This window comes from Salvelinus sp. IW2-2015, linkage group LG1 (genome assembly GCF_002910315.2).
Source record: "Salvelinus sp. IW2-2015 linkage group LG1, ASM291031v2, whole genome shotgun sequence".
Taxonomy (NCBI): Eukaryota; Metazoa; Chordata; class Actinopteri; order Salmoniformes; family Salmonidae; genus Salvelinus; species Salvelinus sp. IW2-2015.
In genome coordinates, this window is record NC_036838.1 from 50,495,181 (window position 1) to 50,517,033 (window position 21,853).

Sequence of the window (21,853 nt, forward strand, 5' to 3'; positions counted from 1 at the left end):
TATTCTGTATCTATGGACACAACCCACTCAATCGTTTAAAATGTTCTATTGTCATACTGGCTGGCAACGTTCTTATCCCTTGCTTGCTAGCTAGCCAACTACGGCTAACTTACAGTCATGTCAAACAGTGCAGCCAGAACAACAACAAAGTAGCTGCATTTGCATTTTTTAAGCTATTTTCTAGTGACATTTATTTGGATACATCCATAACAATGAGCTAATGATGCACAATTTCACCTGGCATAGAAAATGTGCTCTCTCGTCAGGAGCTAGCCAACAACACAGCAAACACAATCACTTCAAACTGAATCTGGAAAGACTGCAAACTAGCTGCACTTTGTTTTCATTTGACCTCTTTTCTATTGATATTTCTTTGTATAGTATATCCATAAAAATTATGCTGAATCATGATTTCGACTGGCTGAGAAAAGCTGCATGCCTGTCTGTCTCATCCCGACACGTTCATTACTGTGCGACAGCTGGATCGAATTTATACAAATCTCCGCTGTTGAAAACTAAATGTTAGTCTGAAAGCAATGTGAAATAATGTCTAGATGCTTTTTAAAGTGGAGATCAAGTTTATAAATTGCTTGGCTGGGCTGATGAGACAGTGGATTGCGCAGTCAGATGGAACAGAGTAAATAGGTATTTTAACGTCATACATTTAGCTGGTGGTAACTTGTGGAATAGACACCTGCTGGAATGCAGTTTCAACCAATCGGCATTTAGGATTAGACCCAACCATTGTGTAAACAAACATAAACAACAGCAATGTTTTGGCTACAGAAAGAGTGTAAAATCATACAGTAGCTAAACAGGTTCCAACAATCAATCTCACCAAGGGATCATATAAATGTGGTCGGCTCTTTGCTCAACTCCACTTTGAAGAATGACTGCAAACAAAAAGGTCAAATTCCCTGATCCCCCATTTTTAATTAACCTGTCCATGTGAGGTTCATCCACAACCTTATTGTGTTCCACTAGGTCTTTTATGTGAGATCGGCCGCTATAGAGGGAAAAGAGGAGAGGACAGGCGAGATAGAGTGAAATATTGTGAGGGATACTAATCTACCATCCATCTCATATTCTAATGTATCCATTATGCTCTAAAAAGAGGCTACTCGTCTATTCATTTTATGAGGCATTTACAAAAAAGATGACACTGCAAGAGGTTCACATTGTGATTAAAACTCTTTGAATTAGACCTTCAATCATCACTTACAATTGTGTATAAAGTACACAGAAATGCACTTCCGATGCCTAATCCGATTGGACTCTATAATATTAAGTGAAAAGATTGATTTACTCATTTCTAACAATGGTGCTCGCCGTTAAATTGAGAAATTGATTAGTCAACATGTTGAAAGCGTGTATATCATGCTCTCATTCACAAATCACAACATGAAAATGGTTTAAGAATAATGTCCAATAACTCACAAGCTTATTTCTCCATCCACAACAAATACATTTTCAACTTTACTGTTAGGCCTGTTAGTAAACACAAAGGCAAAACTAGAAATTCTCCCAGTGAGTTTGATGCTCTGCTACTGGATAATAACTGTACTGGGTGTTAGGGCTGACCCCATTTAGTCGACTGGTCGATTGTTTGGTTAATAGGCTGTTGGTCGACCGAGATGTCTTTAGTCGAGCAGTAGCAAAAAATGATAATACTTTAATGGTGTACAAGACACCTGTTTGATTTGCGCCTGTCTGGGTGGACAAATCCATTGTGGAGGCCATGGAGATTGCTACTGAAATTGCATATGGTTCACAGGAGGTTGGTGGAATCAGTGGAATGGTATCAAATACATCAAACACATGGTTTCCAGGTGTTTGATACCATTCCATTTGCTCCGTTACGGCTATTATTATGAGCCGCTCCTCCCCTCAGCAGCCTCCACTGATATGGTTATATTACGTAAGAACAATGGTGCAACACTAATAAAAAATTWAACAATGGTGCAACACTAATAAAAAATTATGTTATTTTATAACAAATGCACTTTTTCCTGTGTTGGATAGTGGTCGCAGTCTGCGGTTCTGAAACATCAGTGCGCTGTTGAATTAGCGTCTTTTCCTAGACCATGTTGCTATGAACCAGCATACTGTGCCTTGCAAAAGTATTCATCCCCCATGGCGTTTTTCCTATTTTGTTGCATTACAACCTGTAATTTGAATGGATTTTTATTTGGATTTCATGTAATGGACATACACAAAATAGTCCAAATTGATGAAGTGAAATGAAAAAAAGAACTTTTTCAAAATTAAAAATTAAATTAAAAAACAGAAAAGTGGTGTGTGCGTATGTATTCACCCCCTTTGCTATGAAGCCCCTAAATAAGATCTGGTGCAACCAATTACCTTCAAAAGTCACATAAATTGTTAAATAAAGTCCACCTGTGTGCAATCTAAGTGTCACATGATCTGTCACATGATCTTAGTATATATACGCCTGTTCTGAAAGGCCCCAGAGTCTGCAACACCACTAAGCAAGGGGCACCACCAAGCAAGCGGCACCATGAAGACCAAGGAGCTCTTCAAACAGGTCAGGGACAAAGTTGTGGAGAAGTACAAATAAGGGTTGGGTTATAAAACAAATATCCGAAACTTTGAACATCCCACGGAGCACCATTAAATCCATTATTAAAAATGGAAAGAATATGGCACCACAACAAACCTGCCAAGAGAGGGACGCCCACCAAAACTCACAGACCAGGCAAGGAGGCATAAATCAGAGGCAACAAAGAGACTAAAGATAACCCTGAAGGAGCTGCAAAGCTCCACAGCGGKGATTGGAGTATCTGTCCATAGGACCACTTTAAGCCGTACACTCCACAGAGCTGGGCTTTACGGAAGAGTGGCCAGAAAAAAAGCCATTGCTTAAAGAAAAAAATAAGCAAACACATTTGGTGTTCGCCAAAAGGCATGTGGTAGACTCCCCAAACATAGGAAAGAAGGTACTCTGGTCAGATGAGACTAAKATTGAGCTTTTTGCCCATCAAGGAAAACACTATGTCTGGCGCAAACCCAACACCTCTCATCCCCCCAAGATCACTATCCCCACAGTGAAGCATGGTGGTGGCAGCATCATGGTGTGGAGATGTTTTTCATCGGCAGGGACTGGGAAACTGGTCAGAATTGAAGGAATGTTGGATGGAGCTAAATACAGGGAAATTCTTGAGGGAAACCTGTTTCAGTCTTCCAGAAATTTGAGGATGGAGGTTCACTTTCCAGCAGGACAATGACCCTAAGCATACTGCTAAAGCAACACTTGAGTGGTGGGYAAACATTTAAATGTCTTTGAATGGCCTAGTCAAAGCCCCGACCTCAATTCAATTGAGAATTTGTGGTATGACTCAAAGATTGCTGTACACCAGCGGAACCCATCCAACTTGAAGGAGCTGGAGCAGTTTTGCCTTGAAAAATGGGCAAAAATCCCAGTGGCTAGATGTGCCAAGCTTATAGAGATATACCCCAAGAGACATGCTGATGTAATTGTTGCAAAAGGTGGCTCTACAAAGTATTGACTTTGGGGGGTGAATAGTTATGCACGCTCAAATCTTCTGTTTTTTTGGTCTTATTTCTTGTTTGTTTCACAATAAAAAATATTTTGCATCTTCAAAGTGGTAGGAGTGTTGTGTAAATCAAATGATACAAACCCCCCAAAAATCTATTTTAATTCCAGGATGTAGGGCAAACAAATAGGGAAAATGCCAAGGGGGTGAATAATTTCGCAAGCCACTGTATTGGTGTTGAGAACAATGTGGCGGAGGCAGCAGCAGAGTTAGGAGACAGGAAAACAGCACTTGCCCTAATTGTCTAAGAAAAGTGAGGAGAGAGGAAACCCCAACTTAATTAAGTCTGTAATCAATAGCCTAACTGTTAAATGTGCCTGGCTTTATAAATCATCCAAATATACTGTATCTACAGAAATAAGACAGATCCTGCTTTTGTTTGAGTGTTTGTTTAATAGCCTACTGATTCCATGCCTCAGCCTTAGGCAACCACAACATGTTGGATAAAAAATGTACAGTTCAAAAGTTTAGCGTCACTTAGAAATGTCCTTGTTTTTGAAAGAAAAGCAAATTTTTTGCCCATTAAAATAGCATCAAATTGATCAGAAATACAGTGTAGACATTGCTAATGTTGCAAATTACTATTGTAGCTGAAAACGGCTGTTTTTATGGAATATCTACGTAGACGTACAGAGGCCTATTATCAGCAACCATCACTCCTGTGTTCCAATGGCACATTGTGTTAGCTTATCCAAGTTTATAATTTTAAAAGGCTAATTGATCATTTTTGAATGGTAGTGTAAATGTTGCAATTCTTCAGCCATTCCTGAACTTAAGACCAAAAACAAGCTACATTTGAACACTACCAAAACAAATGATCTATTTATCCTGTCTCTTCGCGTAAAAATCTGAAGAGCTGGGATGGTTGTATCCCCATATATATATATATATATATATGGGGATACAACCATCCCAGCTCTTCAGATTTTTACGCGAAGAGACAGGATAAATAGATCATTTGTTTTGGTAGTGTTCAAATGTAGCTTGTGCCGATAGTGGACAGCGTTGTTTTATGTCAGTTCATAAACCATGTGCCATTGAATCGGTACATCGAAAACCGATAGTGGACAGCGTTGTTTTATGTCAGTTCATAAACCATGTGCCATTGAATCGGTACATCGAAAATCTCTTCCCAACTATTTTGCAATCTATACYGCACACCTGTCAATGTTTTGATCCTTAAAGGAAACTGGTATACTTTTTTATTTATCACAATTTTCTTTAGCCAATTTTGGTCTTTAATACAGAGCTGACAGACAAGTTCCTTACTTTCTCCCCCTTCCACTTGCCTCTTCTTTTTTTGCAGTAATGCTGCAATTAGTTGGTTGTGATTTTGAGTAGAGCAGACATTTCCATATATTTTTATTAGCTGCATGTGTAAAATAACTCCACCAGTCCTATTTATGATATAATTTACAAAGATTATACTTTATTTTATCTAAAAGTATTTTTTATATATATTTGAGTTCAACCATAACATTTGTTGCAATAGTTGTTATTTTCCAGTGAATTACACTGAAATTGCAACTAACTTTCTATGGCTTGTTTTAAAAATAGCAATATTTTGGAGATTATTTCATTTTCAAATAACCGAAAGTGAGAGGTTGTAATATGAATAAAGAGAAAAAGGCCATTCTTGATCATGGGGTGAGACATCCTTAGTAATTTGCTAGAGAACCAGTTCGGATTTAAGTATAACTTTTGAATGGCTGAAGCCTTTAGTGACTGTTCTAATGCTTTAATATTGAATCATTTCTGCCCTCCAAATTCATATTCATTATATAACTAGGCCCGTTTAATTCCAAATAAAATAGATTTTTTTCTCTCTCATATAATTWAAAAAAACAAGTCACTAGGTGTAGGCAAGGCCATAAGCAAGTAGGTCAACTGGGATATGACTAAGAGTCAATCGGGGGGATTTTTCCACAAATAGACAGGTATTTTCCTTTCCACGGTAGCAAGATCTAACTGTCTATAAAAATGTATTGTAATTAGATAATTACTTTCTTTCGGGATATGAAAACCGAGTATTAATGATGAACTACACGGTAATGTAAAAGTTACATTTTTTTTGTGATCCAATACATAATACAGTACACTTGTCATAATTTGGTTGTAATCCAGAGAGGTTAGAAAAAGTATCTAGATCATCTATGAGGCTGTGGAGGCATCCAAATTGTGTATTTAAAAGAAAACATGAACCATCAGCATACAACTATTGTTGGATCTGATTATAATTGCTAACATTTCAATGGCCATAATAAATAGATATGCCGATAGTGGACAACCTTGTTTAACTCCTCTTGACATTTTAAAACTTTCTGAGAAGTAGCCATTATTTACCATTTTACACCTAGGGTTACTACGCATAACTTTATCCCATTTTATAAGAGATTCTCCAAAATTGAAATATTCCAGGCATTTATATATAAATTCCAGTCGTACTTCATCAAAAGCCATTTCAAAGTCTGATTGTTCTGTTGCTAGTGTTGTTTACATTGTTCCAAACGGTCAGAAAAGTTATGTTGTATTCTAACAGTACCTGTTGGCACACACAATATGCACGAAGCGCTTGCTCCTTACCTTCTTTTTCTTGATATCCAGTATTTTCCACAACAATTCAAATGTATTCCACACATCCGACTTCCCCTCTAAGCAACCAGTAAACATTCCCCTGTTTCGAGTTTGTCACTTCCTCTATATCCATTTTGCTGTCACATGTGTTAGGAGTTTGTTAAAACCAATTAATTGATGTGATTATGATATACTATAAGTCAGACCCTATTGGTCATCTGCATGTGATGCATACATGTGTCACGTAAGGAGAGCAAGTGTTGAGGGATTAGGAATTTTTTCCTAAACAAATGAGGGATTTCGGTAACAGAACTTTTCAGTCAGAAATGGCAGTAATTATGTTGTAGCTTCAGCAACATGGACAGCGCAATAAACACTGTTGAAGTTCAGTGGTGGTGAGTGCAGCAGGGAGGAGAGACAACGGGTGCTAGTCACACAGTCACTCGCTGTCATTTTTTTGAACACAGCCCAGCAAGTCTGGGCACAATCAAATCAATGGCGGTCGGCCTCCTTCTAGTCATTTGTGTGTCTTAATTATTTAATCAAACAGTGTTCCTAAAGCATCAGACAAGCTCAGTGCATATAGTTGATTTGATTAAAACACATAGGATGTGTGTATATATGGAAAAATACACAGGCGACTCTCGGTCGACCAAGATGTTTTTTAGTCGGGGACAGCCCTACTGGGTGTGCATTCACTAATGCTTTGATGTCCCTTGTCAATGTAAATTATATTTAGATTTCAAAAACAAGGAAGCTGTGCTTTTGTTCCTTTTCATAATGTAATATAACAATATATGCCATTTAGCAGACACTTTTATCCAAAGCGACTAACGGTCACCCTTGTATACATTTTACTATAGTAAAGTATGTTATATGAATATGTTAACTCCACAGACTCACAAGATCTCATGTAACAAGGGTAGTTAAGTTATCCCTAAAGGATACCATTATCAAGGATGTCCAAATGGATACAATTGCCTACACTGAGTATACAAGGTGAAAGCTATGATCCCTTATTGTTGTCGCTTGTTAAATCCACTTCAATCAGTGTAGATGAAGGGGAGGAGACAGGTTAAAGCCTTGAGACAATTGAGACATGGATTGTGTATGTGTGCCATTCAGAGGGTGAACGGGCAAGACAAAACATTTACAGTAAGTGCCTTTGAACAGGGTATGGTAGTAGGTGCCAGGTGCACCGGTTTCCTGTGTGAATCAAAAATAGTCCACCACCCAAAGGGCATCCAGCCAACTTGACACAACTGTGGGAAGCATTGGAGCCAACATGGGCCAGCATCCCTGTGGAACGCTTTCGACACCTTGTAGAATCCATGCCCCAATTGAGGCTGTTCTGAGGGCAAAGGGGGGGGGGGGGGGTGCAACTCAATATTAGGAAATTGTTCCTAATGTTTGGTATACTCAGTGTATATTCCTACTGTATGTGAAGGCTCCAACTTGTGGCAAAACTAAATTCCTTTATTAAGTGCTCCTGCACTTATGTGTACATGATTCCTTCTTAGCCGCTGCATGAGTGCTCATTGCTCAACCCCTATTACCCAGACCATACTATACATCATGAACCATGGTTATGATAAATGTGCCCTCCATCCAAGAACCAAAACAAACAGTCAGCTAAACATCGCTTCCAACACATAATTCCATCTAAGCAAGTCTATTGACCAAACTAATAAACAAAAAATAGCACCTGAGAAAATAACCATCTCTCTCTCTGAGTGGTTGGGGAAAGGAGCCCCACCCTGTTCACAACACTGAGAACAAAAACAAACTCCCTCCAAGGAGCCTGGGCAAATACACACGCTCCAACCAACAGAGACAAACAACAATAATGTCAGAGGATCTACTGGGAGACTGGGCTATTGAACAGCAGCTTTAACACAAACAAGGTTGAGAATATGTATGTGTGTGTAACACAGAAAAAAAWATATATAGAGAGAGAGATAGAGAGAGCGAAGATAGAAAATAATTCCCCCATTCTCAGGTCATCTGAGTCATCGAGGTAACAGAAGTCAATCTCATCATCTATTCGTCTACTATGTTTTTTGGACAAACCACATCTGTACGATTTCATTTAGGTTAACGCCTTTCCTTTCAATATGCAATATTGTATGTTTCAACTCAACATTCAAGGGACTCTAGTCATGAATCTAGGTTAACAAAGCTATTATCTACAAAGGTAATGTGTCCTCATGAGAAGCTCTAAATCCTCAAGGCCCTCCACAATCACCAGCCTTGAGCACCATGGTTATGTTTCAGCCTACTGTAAGCCTAGTGAAGGGGGAGCTGTAAACCATCCACACAGTTATTCTTTTGATAACTGTTTCAATGAGGGAGAGATCCTATTTGACCCAGTAAATCAAACTAGTAGTCAAGATGTTGACTAGTCTGTCCATCAAATACCTTCATGTGTAACATCTTCACTTGACGTAGCTCTCCATCTCAGACATTGTCAAATGTATGACTAATAATGAGACAACAATTTACATTTTTACAGTACTGCCCAAATGGTCCATCCAGGTACATTGTGGTGTACCACAGCGAGGGATATAGGACAATGATCCTGTTCTACTGTCTTCCACTGGTACCTTACAGAGACAAAATATTTGTAACAGTAACCTCCAGACTTTCATCTGTGTTCATCAGAGTAATTGATCTTCTCCTAGAGAGCAGTGTATCTGATAATTACAGCTCCCCTATTACCACCCAGCTGGTAAATACATATCAAATAAATAAGCAACAACCAGTCAATTAAGAGCAGCATGTTTTAATCAGGGTTCTAAACCATGTTTTAATCAGGGTTCTAAACCATGTTTTAATCAGGGTTCTAAACCATGTTTTAATCAGGGTTCTAAACCATGTTTTAATCAGGGTTCTAAACCATGTTTTAAGTACTAACATCTAATGCAGAAGAAGACTAGACAAAAAGGGGACGTTCAAGTTCAAAGTGAAGTTACATCAGTTTAGTTTACTTAGAACATTTCAATGTGCATAATTTTGCTCAATCGTTAAAAACATGCTCTGATAAGGTAATTAATATTCACCTCTAATTAAAGGTGTTTTAATTGTGAACACGGTGCCAGGAAACATGGGAATAACAGTGTTGTTCAATCTCAAAGTAGTAGTTCAAATAAAACAGGTCCTTTTCTTGAGGAGAGATGGAGAGCAAGAGAGAACATTGTTTAATTCAAAGGCAGAGAGAAAGAGTGCTTTAACAAACTGTCAACAAAATCTGCATTGCTGCTCTCCCTGTCTGCATARACTCTCCCCTGTCTCTCCTCAAGCCCACAGTGCTGCCGGCTCAGATCTGAGTACTCTAATGGCTTATCACATCGTGAGCGGCAGGGCTAAGCTGGAGCGATGCGCCTAAAACATGATCAAAGCACAGAAACTTTCCGCCCAGCACTGGTGATGGAAGAGCAGGCCCTGCCATATTATGTTTCTTGTCAGGGAGAGGCTGCCAAGTGAGAATACACCAAAGACGCCAAGGCTGAGGCTGGCTCCCATAGAGGTGCTCTGCTCCCTAGGCCTTAATGCACATGTAGTGAGAAATACTATGGCAACATACAACATACAACTAGTGTTTCTGGTGTTCTGAAGGAGGCATTACTGCTTATGTTTGGGTGTTGTTAATTCTCACTGACAGGCAGCATAGCAGATCCCAGAGTAGTGAGGAAGCATCAGTATGATGAGAAGGACTGTTGTCCAATAGGCAAAGACCTTAAGGTGAAGGCAAGAGACCTCGTACATACACGTGCCTACACGTACAAACAGGCCAGCTGAGAGAAACAGGTGTAGAGGTCTCGCCTGGCAGCTGAACACAGATTGTAGCATATGGCTGGGCCCCTGATGTCTGCCTAAAACTGTTTGCTGCTTAGGCCTACCTGTGAAACACCCAGAAGGGAGGCCAGGTATCTCCAAGCAAAGTTGGAGATATTTTGCTGGGGAAATTGTCCCCCAAAAAATCTGAATTTCGGTAAATAGTGCATTCTTACAAAAACATGGGCAAGACAAAATTAGCTTGTGCTTCAAATACCAAAATAGGGTTCAGTACATTAGCCAGCCCAGATTATTATATGAGTATATAGTCAAGTTCCACCTTTGTCCACTTCAAAACAGCCCATCTCAACTGGATCAGCAGCGATTCTAAAGACTCAAGTTCCATATAGGCCACATGGTGACAAGTCAGCATGATCCAGCCACTGGTATAGAGAGCATGCCTCAGGTCCAACGTATCTGGACCTTGAAACCTGCACAGAGACAAAGGGCATACGTGTCCCTCCCAAGCATTCAGTCATTGAGAAGAGCAGCAAGCAGGGACCAAGGCCACCACTCAACAGGGATAGGAGAACCTTCACCTGGAGAAGTGTCTCTACACTCTTAGAAAAAAAAGGTTCCAAAATGGTTCTTCGGCTGTCCCCATAGGAGAACCCTTTTTTATTTCAGGTAGAACTAGGCTTGGGCGGATTACCATATATTCCGTATACCTGGGTATTTGGAAAAAACCACGGGAAGGTTTTTAATACTGTCAATACCGTTGAAACTATTTCTTAAATTCTAATCTGTAGTCAACTTGTGCAAGACGTTAGGAGATAAAGCAGATTGCGTTCTTCATTTCACCTGTCACATCATTTTACACTATGAAGCTTACCGTAGTTCCCCAGAACAGTTGAGTCAGTCACGTGTTTGTTTGTAAATAGCACAACGGGAGAAAGCGGGAGTCCAGCTGGGTATTTGATTTAACTTGCTAGTTAGCTGAGACGGGGCATCATATAGTGTTAGCTTTCTACCGTGTTTGAGAAGTCAAAGCGCTTTGGAGTAGTTATCTGTACAGCTGCCACTGCTGCTATCTTGATTTCCTTGCTTTTATTTTTTCTCCTCTCTGTTCTCGGCCCGTCAACTCCTCCCCAATATTCTCCGAGCAGAGCAGGCAGGGCCGTTGCCCTAGCGACTCCAGTGTCTCTCGTTCACATTTGCTTGTAAATGTCCAAGCTCACCAAAAACCACATTCGGTAGCTACTACCTATACTTCTATAACTTTATGAGCTGGATTGCCTGTCTTTGCAATTAGTTAATTTTTTATTTGTGCTCATTAGCATATTTCGCTAGCAGCCTCTATTGAAATTCGCTAGAAGTTTGTGCTAACGTTTTGTTAACATTCTGGTAATAGACGCCCAATTGGCAATTTTTTGCGTTTTTAGCACCCCTTTGTGTACTACGACAGTAATACCGTAAATCACAGGATGAGAGAAGGGCAGTATAACGATATGAAAAATCGGGATTACGCCCAACCCTTGGTAGAACCCTCTGTGTAAAGGGTTCTACCTGGAACCCAAAAGGGTTTTACCTGGAACCAAAAGAGTTCTACTTGGAACCAATAAGGGTTCTTCAAAGGGGACAGCTGAAGAACCKTTTTAGGTTCAAGATAGGTAAGAGTGTAGACTCATTACCAGCCAAGAAACCTGGGAATAAGGAAATGTGCCACCACAGCACACATCAGTGCGCATATTACATGAAATACTTCACATTGGCTATGAATGCATATCATCACATGTGACCACTACAACCTGCATGGAAAACACAAAGGTAAATAGTGCCGTGTAACAGAACATTACAGAAACATCTAGATCTGTTCAGTAATGAGAAATTAAGAGAATATCTCTGGATATCAGAGGGGGCATACTTTGGTGTTTTTAAAAGTCAATTTCCTAGAAAGTCTCACCACTGGGAGCAGTGTTGTGAGGTTCCCTCTCTTGACGCTAGGGGTCAGATTTTTCCCAAGGTAAACGGACTATTTCTCAGGTCCAGATCGTAGAATATGCATATAATTTACAGATTAGGATAGAAAACACTCCAAAGTTTCCAAAACTGTCAAAATATTGTCTGTGAGTATAACAAAACTGATTCTGCAGGCGAAAACCTGAGAAAATCTAACCCGGAAGTGATTTTATTTTATTTTTAATCTGTGTTTCCTGGCCCGTCTTTCTTCCATTTAAAGGAGTATCAACCAGATTCCTTTTCAAATGGCTTCCTCAGGCTGTGACCAGGCTTTAGACATAGTTTCAGGCTTTTATTTTGAAAGATTAGCGAGATTTTTCAAAACTAGTCAGGTGTCCTCTGATTAGTTCCTGTGCGCGCGAGAGGGGTAGCTCTCCATTTTCTTTCTCTCTTTTATTGAATAGGTTACGGTCCGGTTGAAATATTATCGATTATGTTTGTTAAAAACAACCTGAGGATTGATTATAAAAAACATTTGACATGTTTCTACGAACATTATGGATACTTTTTGGATTTTTCGTCGAACGGAACGAGGCTTTGGTTTTCTGAACATAACGCGCACACCAAATGGCATTTTTTTGTTATAAAAGTAATATTTATCGAACAAAAATAACATTTGTTGTGTAACTGGGAGTCTCGTGAGTGCAATCAATTGAGTGAGTGAGTGCAATCAATTGATTGATACACTCACAAAAGCTTGGATTGCTTTCGCTGCAAAACATATTTTCAAAATCTGACAAGATAGGTGGATTAACAACAAGCTAAGCTGTGTTTTGGTATATTTCACTTGTGATTGCATGATTAGAAATATTTTAAGTAATATTTTTGAATCTGATACGTTTGGGAATTTTCTTCTGCCTTTCAGGACCGGAACGAGGCTGTAGTTTTCTGAACATAACGCGCAACCCAAATGGCGTTTTTTTGTTATAAAAGTAATATTTATCGAACAAAAAGAACATTTATTGTGTAACTGGGAGTCTCGTGAGTGCAAACATCCGAAGATTATCAAAGGTAAGCGATTAATTTTATTTATTTTCTGACTTCCGTGACCATGCTAATTTGGGGCTAGCTGTTGTAGCATTGATTGATACACTCACAAAAGCTTGGATTGCTTTCGCTGCAAAGCATATTTTCAAAATCTGACACGATAGGTGGATTAACAACAAGCTAAGCTGTGTTTTGGTATATTTAACTTGTGATTGCATGATTATAAATATTTTTTGTAATATTTTGCGCCCTGCAATTCAGCGGTTGTTTAGGAAAATTATCCCGCTAAAGGGATCCGTAGCGCAGAGAAGTTAACCTGTGTGGCTCCTGACTGTGGACCCCTGGATCAAGGAGAAACCCACCCAAGGGTCTGATCCCGCCTCAGTTCATCTGTCAACCCCACAGCTGGCAGAAAGGGATCTGTGACAATCGGGCCAATTGGGCACATAATCTGAGTCCTATTCCAATCAGCCCAGGTCTGCAGCTGATGGGTCGGACATGGATATGCTGGCCTGAGCTCTGGCCTGGGGGGCACATCTCCATTCTCCACTATGGAAGAGGTATACTACAGTATGCCCACCAGACGGTCACTTTGGATTGGAACCATGACAATTGTAACCAATGCATTAATGGTCCAGAYAGGTTGGCAGAGAGGTTTGGAACTCTCTTTCTTATCGGTCTAATATTAACTAATTTACCGCCTGGTGTTGTTACCAGGCAGGCTAAAACTCCATCCCAGCAAAACATGCTTAAATTTCAGGTGGCCTTGCCTCCCGAGTGGCGCAGCGGTCTAAGGCACTGCAGTGCTTGAGGCGTCACTACAGATCCGGGTTGGATCCCGGGCTGTGTCACACCCAACCGCGACCAGGAGACCCATGAGGCGTTTGGGGAGAGTTTGGCCAGCCGGGATTTCCTTGTCCCATCGCGCTCTAGCGACTCCTGTGGCGGACCGGACACATGCACGCTGTCACGGTCGCCAGTTGTACGGTGTTTTCTCCGACACATTGGGGCGACTGGCTTCCAGGTTAAGCCAGCAGAGTGTCAAGACGCAGTGCAGCTTGGCAGGGTCGTGTTTCGGAGGATGCATAGCTCAACCTTCACCTCTCCCGAGTCCGTACAGGAGTTGCAGTGATGGGACAAGACTGTAACTACCAATTGAATACCACGAAATTGGGGGGAGAAAAATGTATTATAATAATACAAACAAAATATCTGCCCGTCTTTTCAAACAGCTCTTACACTAAAAGGGCATTATCATAATTTCACAGTATTACTCCAACCTCATAGTGTGGAAATATATATAAAACACAGGAAAATCACATTTTTGACTGCACTGGGCCTTAAAAAACTGATGCAATCCTAGCAATCTTTAAATATATCTCACATCTCAGATGCCCATCGAGGTTTGACTAGGCTAGTCAGCGCTACAGCAAAATGTGTGAAAAAAATCAGCAATGACAATGTACATATTTTAATATATATGAGAGGTGTTGAGATTTGCACTGGCATTTGCTTTCTTTATGAGTAAATTAAGCCTGAAAGTAAGGTTTCACTCAGTCATTACGCTCTCTACTCCTACACACTCCTGCGAAGTTTTCACATCTCAATGCAAACCGACACTACTACAGAGAGAGTAGTTTTCAGCCGTAGACACATTGAAACGGCTCTTTCATTAATAGTCTTCCATTCTAGTATGTAAGTGAACTGATTTTTTAAAATCTCCTTTTAATTGATTATTGATGATAAGCAAGTGAAACAACATAATTGTCTCAGTTGGGCATCCACCAAAACAAAATAATAGAGAAGCCTGTATGATGTTCAGCASTGTTTCCCAAACCAGGGTTTGCCTGATTTGAAAATTAAGTTGCGAGAGAAACTCTGAAAATGTGTTGCTTGGTTCATAGAACCACAGTTACATGAGTAACCTCCGATATCAGCTAAATGCGATTGAGACAAACAGAGCGGTTTCTGTTTTCTTCCTACATATATGGCTCTACAGTGTTTCCTCTGGAAAATTGTGTAGCAGTGGGGGGAAAAGGTCGCAGGGGCGGGTGCGGTTGAAGGGGAGGTCCTGCCCCCCTTTTTGGGGGGTTCCGGGGTCCCCCCAAAATGTTTATGTAGAAGGGCTGAAAAGCTCAGTTCTGTTGACTTTTTAAAAGGACATTCTATTCCAAAATGAATGAAAATAAAATATTGCTGACACCATCTAAAATATAATTTCCACCTCCAGAAATTAGCCCAATAACATATTATTATTAGTTTAAATTATGTTAACATATTGGACCATGCAATTTCCTATGTATGGTCCATATTATCAGGTATCCTATTAGCAATAAGCATTATCACCTGTAGCCCAACTAATGGAGCATAGTGGCTATAAATAAATAGGCTGAAGCATGGGGTTGCCTATCTGCATTTACCCTATTGGTCTAATCATTAGCTAGATCCCAAATGTAATATTTTAACTAGTTAGCATCCTATTGATGAATTTTATGTCTCCAAAAACGTGCATAAATACAGTGAATATAAGGTAGGCCTACATTAGGGTAACTTGGGATAACCTGCCACCCGGTGTAACATGCCCCCTGCCTGTACTTCTCACAGAAACCACTTAATGTTGCCACTACTCTTGCTCAACAAAAAATGTAATCCATCTCAAGACCTTTTTTTTATGTCACTCCCCAATTACCATTGAACGCAATGATGGTGTTCTTTTCTACACAGATGATCATACACAATTATTGCCTGATGATCTTCTGAACTTCCCAATACCTTTCCAATACATTTTAGTCACTTCAAACCATACTTCAGATTGAAGATCTGTCAGACGTATTTGTAATTGACTGCCATAGCCCCAAATAAAAAATTTAACATTGGCTGTTGATTCCATAAAATTATTTTGAGGTAGGGTGGCATTTTACCCCAAGTTACCCTACAATTGACCCATGTTACATTTAGCCCCACTGTCCCCTATGCACTCACAGCAAATTGCAAAGCAGTAAAGTGCTTATCCATGACCCTGCTAAAAACTCTGGGTTTAAAATGGTGCAGTTCGCGCATATTTAGGAGTTGAGAAATAAATAAAGTAGGAATGGAAAGCTGTGATTGCCCTCTTTTTAACTTATGCCTTTAAAACTGCTGTTTTTCTCCACGATTGCAAGAATTATTGTGGATTGACTGCTTGTCAGAATGCATGTTTCACTCCCTATGGCATTCGTAACTTGAATGCGCCTCGAGAGGAATATTTATCTCGCATAGAACACACAACAAGCCGACTAGGTAAATAGATAAACTATTCTACTATGGGGTTGCCAGATTTTTCTAATCATTACTTGTTTTGTTTAGCATGGCGGCAATGATTTTGCAGTGGCGCAGCGCCACAGTTAAATGACTGCAGCTTAAACACTGTGGCTCTAACTTTTGAACGGTTTAAACTATAAGCTATTATGACCCTTGGAACAAGTATGTCTTCTGTTTCCCTCTAAAATGCTCAAAAGCTGCGCATGACTCGTTAGAACAGAGTGGACAGGACTGGAACCAAAACAGCCTGGGGGAAAAATAACATTATCATTTAAAGCAATGATGGTGTTCTTTTCTACACAGATGATCATACACAATTATTGCTTGATGATCTTCTGAACTTCCCAATACCTTTCTAATACGTTTTAGTCACTTCAAACCATACTTCCTTCAGAATGAAGTACTGTCAGACTTATTTGTAATAGACTACCATAGCCCCAAARAAAAAATGTAACATTGGCTGTTGATTCCATCCCTTTTTGTATATGGTGGAGTCTTGATTTCGTTTTTTATATATTAAAATGCGGTCACAGGACAAAAACAATTGGTAACCCCTGATGTACAGTATAACATGAAATATTAGGGCTGAGAATTGCCAAGGACCTCATGATACGATATTATCACAATACTTAGTTGCCAATATGATATGTACTGTGATTCTCACGATTCTGATGATTATATATCTATTGCAATTTAATACTGCAATTTTATTGCGATTCAATGTTCCAAACATATTGCTCGCCATGTCTGCTGCAGAAGGACAAGAGAGAGCCATGAGGAAACAAGTTTTGATCAGTCATGGAAATAAAGGTGCTAAAAACATGTTGGCTCACCATTTAAAAAGAAGATAGAGAACAAGTTAGAGATGGAGAAATACCGGAGTTCTGACACAGGTTCAGCCGACAAGCACTAGCTAACTTTAACTACCTAGCAAAATGAGAATCTATACTTGGAGTCATAGAAACAATATAATATAGTCAAAAGGGATACTACAAAAAAAATCATCACTATGAAATATACATGAAAATGATATACAAACTAAACTGGCAACTGGTAACAAAATAGCAGCTAATGACTTCCCAAAAAATCAATGCAGTGAAAAAAGAATGCGTGAAATAAACTAAATTCATATGTCCAGTCTAAAATAACTCCTTTTTATATCTACAAATTTGTTAAACTAAAGCCAACCAACTTCTTTCTTTATCATGCAACGATAATCAATTAATTATGAATAATTAATTGATAGTAATTGCACACTTCCTTTCTTTCCCCGTTACCAGTGACATTTTGTCAACCTTCCTCCCTTTATTAAGGACAGATGACAGAGGAAGACATTAATTAATGGTTGGCTGAGTTAATGGCTGTCCTGAGCGTGTGCAGTCTCCATGGAGACAGAGGAGTCGTTCCGAGCTCACCTAAAGCCGTCCACTCCCTGACCAATGGCCTGGCAGCCTGGCATGGAGAGCACAGTGTGCCAGGGGCACGGCGCAGAGAGGCAACAGCTGCCTGGGCACGCCACAGGGGGTGGGACACACTAACCTTTACCCTGCAAATATTGTCCTGCTTCCCTTTGTTAGCCATTCCATTAGAATGCAATAGCATACTAATAAATACTGTTGGTCCACTTGTCACAGTTGTGCTACTTAGCATCCCACTATTCATTCTCTAAGCCTTTCCTGTACATTTAAGACCAATCTTAATGTGAAAATGTGTGAGTCACATGAGAAATTCATGGTGTGAATGTTCCGACAGTGAGATGATGATAAATACACAATTAAATACACAAGATACATAGGGGAAGTTATTCATAAGTGGTACCACTTTAAATTATTGTAATCTGTATTAACCATTAATTACAAGATAAATCAAGCAAATACCCTAATACCAGTCCTAGTCTGGAAACTCTACGTAGTGTGAAACCTCATTCCCACATTGGGACAAAAATAACTATTATTATCATTGAGCGAGGGCACAGTCAGTTTACAGGCACTCCATACCCAGCACTGGTCATTTCAGTGTGTGTTCACAAATAGTGAGCCCTCAGATGAAAGAGCAAGCCCGTCCACTCCGGGATGGGAGTCCTCCTCAGACTGATTGCATGAGTGGCTAATTTACTATCTCACCAAGTTAGCCACAACTCTCCAAAAAGAGAACCCAAAACAAATGCCTGTGTATGTATTGAAGAGGCCAAACTGAAAATATGGACTTTTGAAAACACAAAAGAACATTACGGATTGAATAGGAATTCAATGAGGCTAAGTAATAACACTGCATAAGACTAGCCTGTCAACAATTGTAATATTTTTTTTACCTGCTTTTTTCAGTTGCAATAAGGGGCAGAGAAAGTACTGTAGTTTGATCTGGTGTAAAGCAGTGTGAGAGGACATGGTTAGTGTGTTCCTGTCATACTTGTCATGGGTTGAAGAATCAGCAGGAGAACAAAGGCTGGGACTCTCTGGACACTGGCTGTGTTAAACACCAGAGCAGGAAAGTTGCAAAGAAAGTTCACCCTGTGCTTTTTAAACCTGGGTCAGCATTTGCAAAGGTTCATTTCTGCATAAGTGAGCACACAAACCCCAGTGCCTGTTCAAATAGTCTGTAGCTCTCTCTCAGGCAGATCATGACAACAGCCCAGCAGCAGCACTGTTTGATCTTCAATGTTTTCCTTAATCTGGGTTGTCAAGGTTCGCTTGTTGGAGGCTGTTTACTTTACTTCTCCTACAAAAGTTTTTTTTTCTTCCTCAGACAATGACTAATCCAAAGACCAACGAAGAGGGAGCTCTGCCAATGATAGATGTTAAAGCTGCAGTTGCCTTTTATTTTTTAGATTTAGTTTTAGCTCCAATGGTGCCAGCTGCAGATTCGGTTCAGATTCTTTATTAATATCTAACTGTTGTGTGCTTGTTGTGTTCCCTTTTAGCTTAGGGAAACAATCATGCTCAGTATATTTCTACAATTATTCAAGAATTATAATAAACCCTGTCTGCAGGTTATAGTTTGTAGGCCTAGTTATTTTATTTGCAATAATGATGATTTTATATACAAAAAAAAAATAATGAGTAAATAATAGAATATAATACAAAATAGTATAATAACTGAAGACACTTAAAAAATACATGACATTAAGTGCAAACAAAAGAAAGTTTTCATTTATCTACGTTAGTTCATTACATTTAATTACCTAATTATATTTTGTTAAGAGATCAAAATACTATAGTAGATAGGGTATTTGTTGTATAGAAAACATAAGTCATTTATCAGTTCATGTTCTAATTTCACCATGCCAGAAGGTGATGGGCCTCGCATTAGCTGGTGCGGTGGAATATCTTCTTGCAAATAAAGATGCATAGCCTAATTTACTACAACCTAAACCCAATCAAGAAAGTGTTGTCAAACTTTCAGCCTCCAACCACTAACAAGTCAACAAAGTGGGATAGTACTTGTAGTGAATAATATAAGTCTAGAAAATATGCTAAGAGATGCTTAGAGTATAAAACCAGTATTCAATACAATTGTAGTTCACTATAATGACGTTATAATAATATTATAACATTATTATAGTGATTTGCAATTATGAGAGTAGTCTACAGACATGCAAGTGCTACAGTAACTTCCAAATCTTGGTACATATTTGGTTATATCAATGCACATGATTGAACTATCAAAAGTATTGCTTCCCACTCTGTAATCATAAGAAATAATAATGTGTCAAAATGTGAATCTACAGTGAGTCTGGTCCGTCTTGAAGAGTTTGCGGAAGGTACCACGTGGGGAAAAGCACCTTATCCCTGATTTTGGTCCAAAGAAATCACCGCACTAAACTTCCTCTCTCCATTCAATAAACTCATGTTGAGTTACAAAGTGTATACACGGAGTATACCAAGAGCATGGTTTCACAAAGTATAACTTGCACTTCTTACTTGATCTTCTGTTAAAGGATATTTACCCGGGGTCACAAACATGAGAAAATAAGTGAGCAACTACCGACCTAACTTCTAGAAAAGTAGCAAATGCAGTGTCTCTTCTAATGCTGTATCACTGAGCCTTTCGAAGAGTATACACGGTTTGCAGCGCATAGCACAAAACATCAAACAGTATTTCAGCTCTCATGTCATATTATTGGTGTTGTTTATTAGTTTATTTCGCCATAGAAACCATTCTAAAAAAAACATTGGCAAACAAAGACAAACTCCATGTGAGCAAACTGAAATAGTAGAATCAATGTCTAACGAGACAACATTATAATACGATAAACTTACCCAATCGACAATGGTAGGTGCACGCAGTAGACAATTCTGTGCTAGAGATAATGAACTGTACACGCGATCTTGTGTACCAAGTAAGCATGCAATATTCACACTGTAAATACTACCAACATTACTCCGCTTGGGGGACTAACTTTAACTGCGAGGATACATCTCTGCTGCATTCACGGAGAGCGCTGTTACCGGTAAAATAATCTAGACTTCACGCCACGTTCTGTCTCGAATACGAGAGCGAGCTCTTTCTAATGTTATTACATTTTAATTCGCATTGAAAGAAAAAAATAATCGCGAATTTGGATGTTATTTTCTGATGTTCCAAATCCGTGACGTCATATCCACCTGCTGGGTAAACAACATTCATTGTAGATCTTCACAGAATTTTGACAGAAGTCATATATTCGTTACCACTTACAATACACAGTAGTAGCCAATTCAAATGATGCATGCAATTTTGGTGAGAGATGTAATGATGCATTAGTTTTAGCAGAAAGGCTCGACACCAACGGCTTGTCATGAAGTAAAAATGTCTAGACGTAAGCTAGCTAATTACAATTGATGCAGAAAGTTTTCTTTTCTTTTTTCTGCACTTTGTCCAATGGAAGGAAGGAGTTCGAGAGGTTAAAGTTCGATAGAAACCAAACTAGACTCCTATGTCTCAGCCTTAACTTTGTTGGAAAAATGTTTTTTTTGTCCCATACTAATAAGATATATATTAATTTAACTTCGCTTATAGCATGTGCGTGGCGACACTCCACAACACAAACTATATAGCTATATTTTTGTAAATTGTTGCGTTATACATTCACTTCACTAACTCCTTCCCCTATATTATAAAGTGCATTATTAGTTACTTCAAAACATATGTTATAAGCCTGTAATAACTGCCTTCAGCGACCTGCCTGTGAAAACGGAATGTTCCCCCGTTTCAGCTCGATTTACTGTCACTGAAGGACTTAAGACATTATGGCAGTAATTAAAATGTCTGTCATTTGCCCCCTACAGAAGAGAATTATCATGGGTCGGTCCAATAGTCCAGTTAACACTTGTTGAAAAGCAACATTAATTTAACCTCAATAGAAAATATTTTAAGTCTCTTTGTCCTTGATCAAGGTCTGCAAAGCACCGTTGATTTCTTTACAAAAMAGTAAATTTATCATGGCTGCATCTAGGTGGCACAACATGGCTGATGGGTTTTCTTAGAAACGCTGTTTCTTTGGTGTAGAGCGCCACCCACTGACAGCAGTTGAAGCCGTTACTGTCTTCTTACTCCTCATATGATAAAACAGTAAACAGTGAATTATCACTTTAATAACCAAATATCTAAGTTGTTAGTCACACAAAATGTTACATTCTCATGTA

The 21,853-nt window shown here is 39.3% G+C and overlaps 1 protein-coding gene across 2 annotated transcripts in view; it reads right to left on the minus strand.

Annotated features, from left to right (window-relative positions):
* Positions 1-21,005, minus strand: part of LOC111969407 (forkhead box protein P1-B) — a 239,615-nt gene extending 218,610 nt beyond the window's left edge. Inside the window, exon 1 of one of the 2 annotated variants that reach the window (XM_023995596.3) lies at positions 20,489-21,005. The gene's annotated coding sequence lies outside the window, so the exon portion shown is untranslated. The remainder of the gene's footprint in view (positions 1-20,488) is intronic. The other variant, XM_023995605.3, reaches the window with a different exon arrangement.
* Between the last annotated feature and the right edge of the window lie 848 nt (positions 21,006-21,853).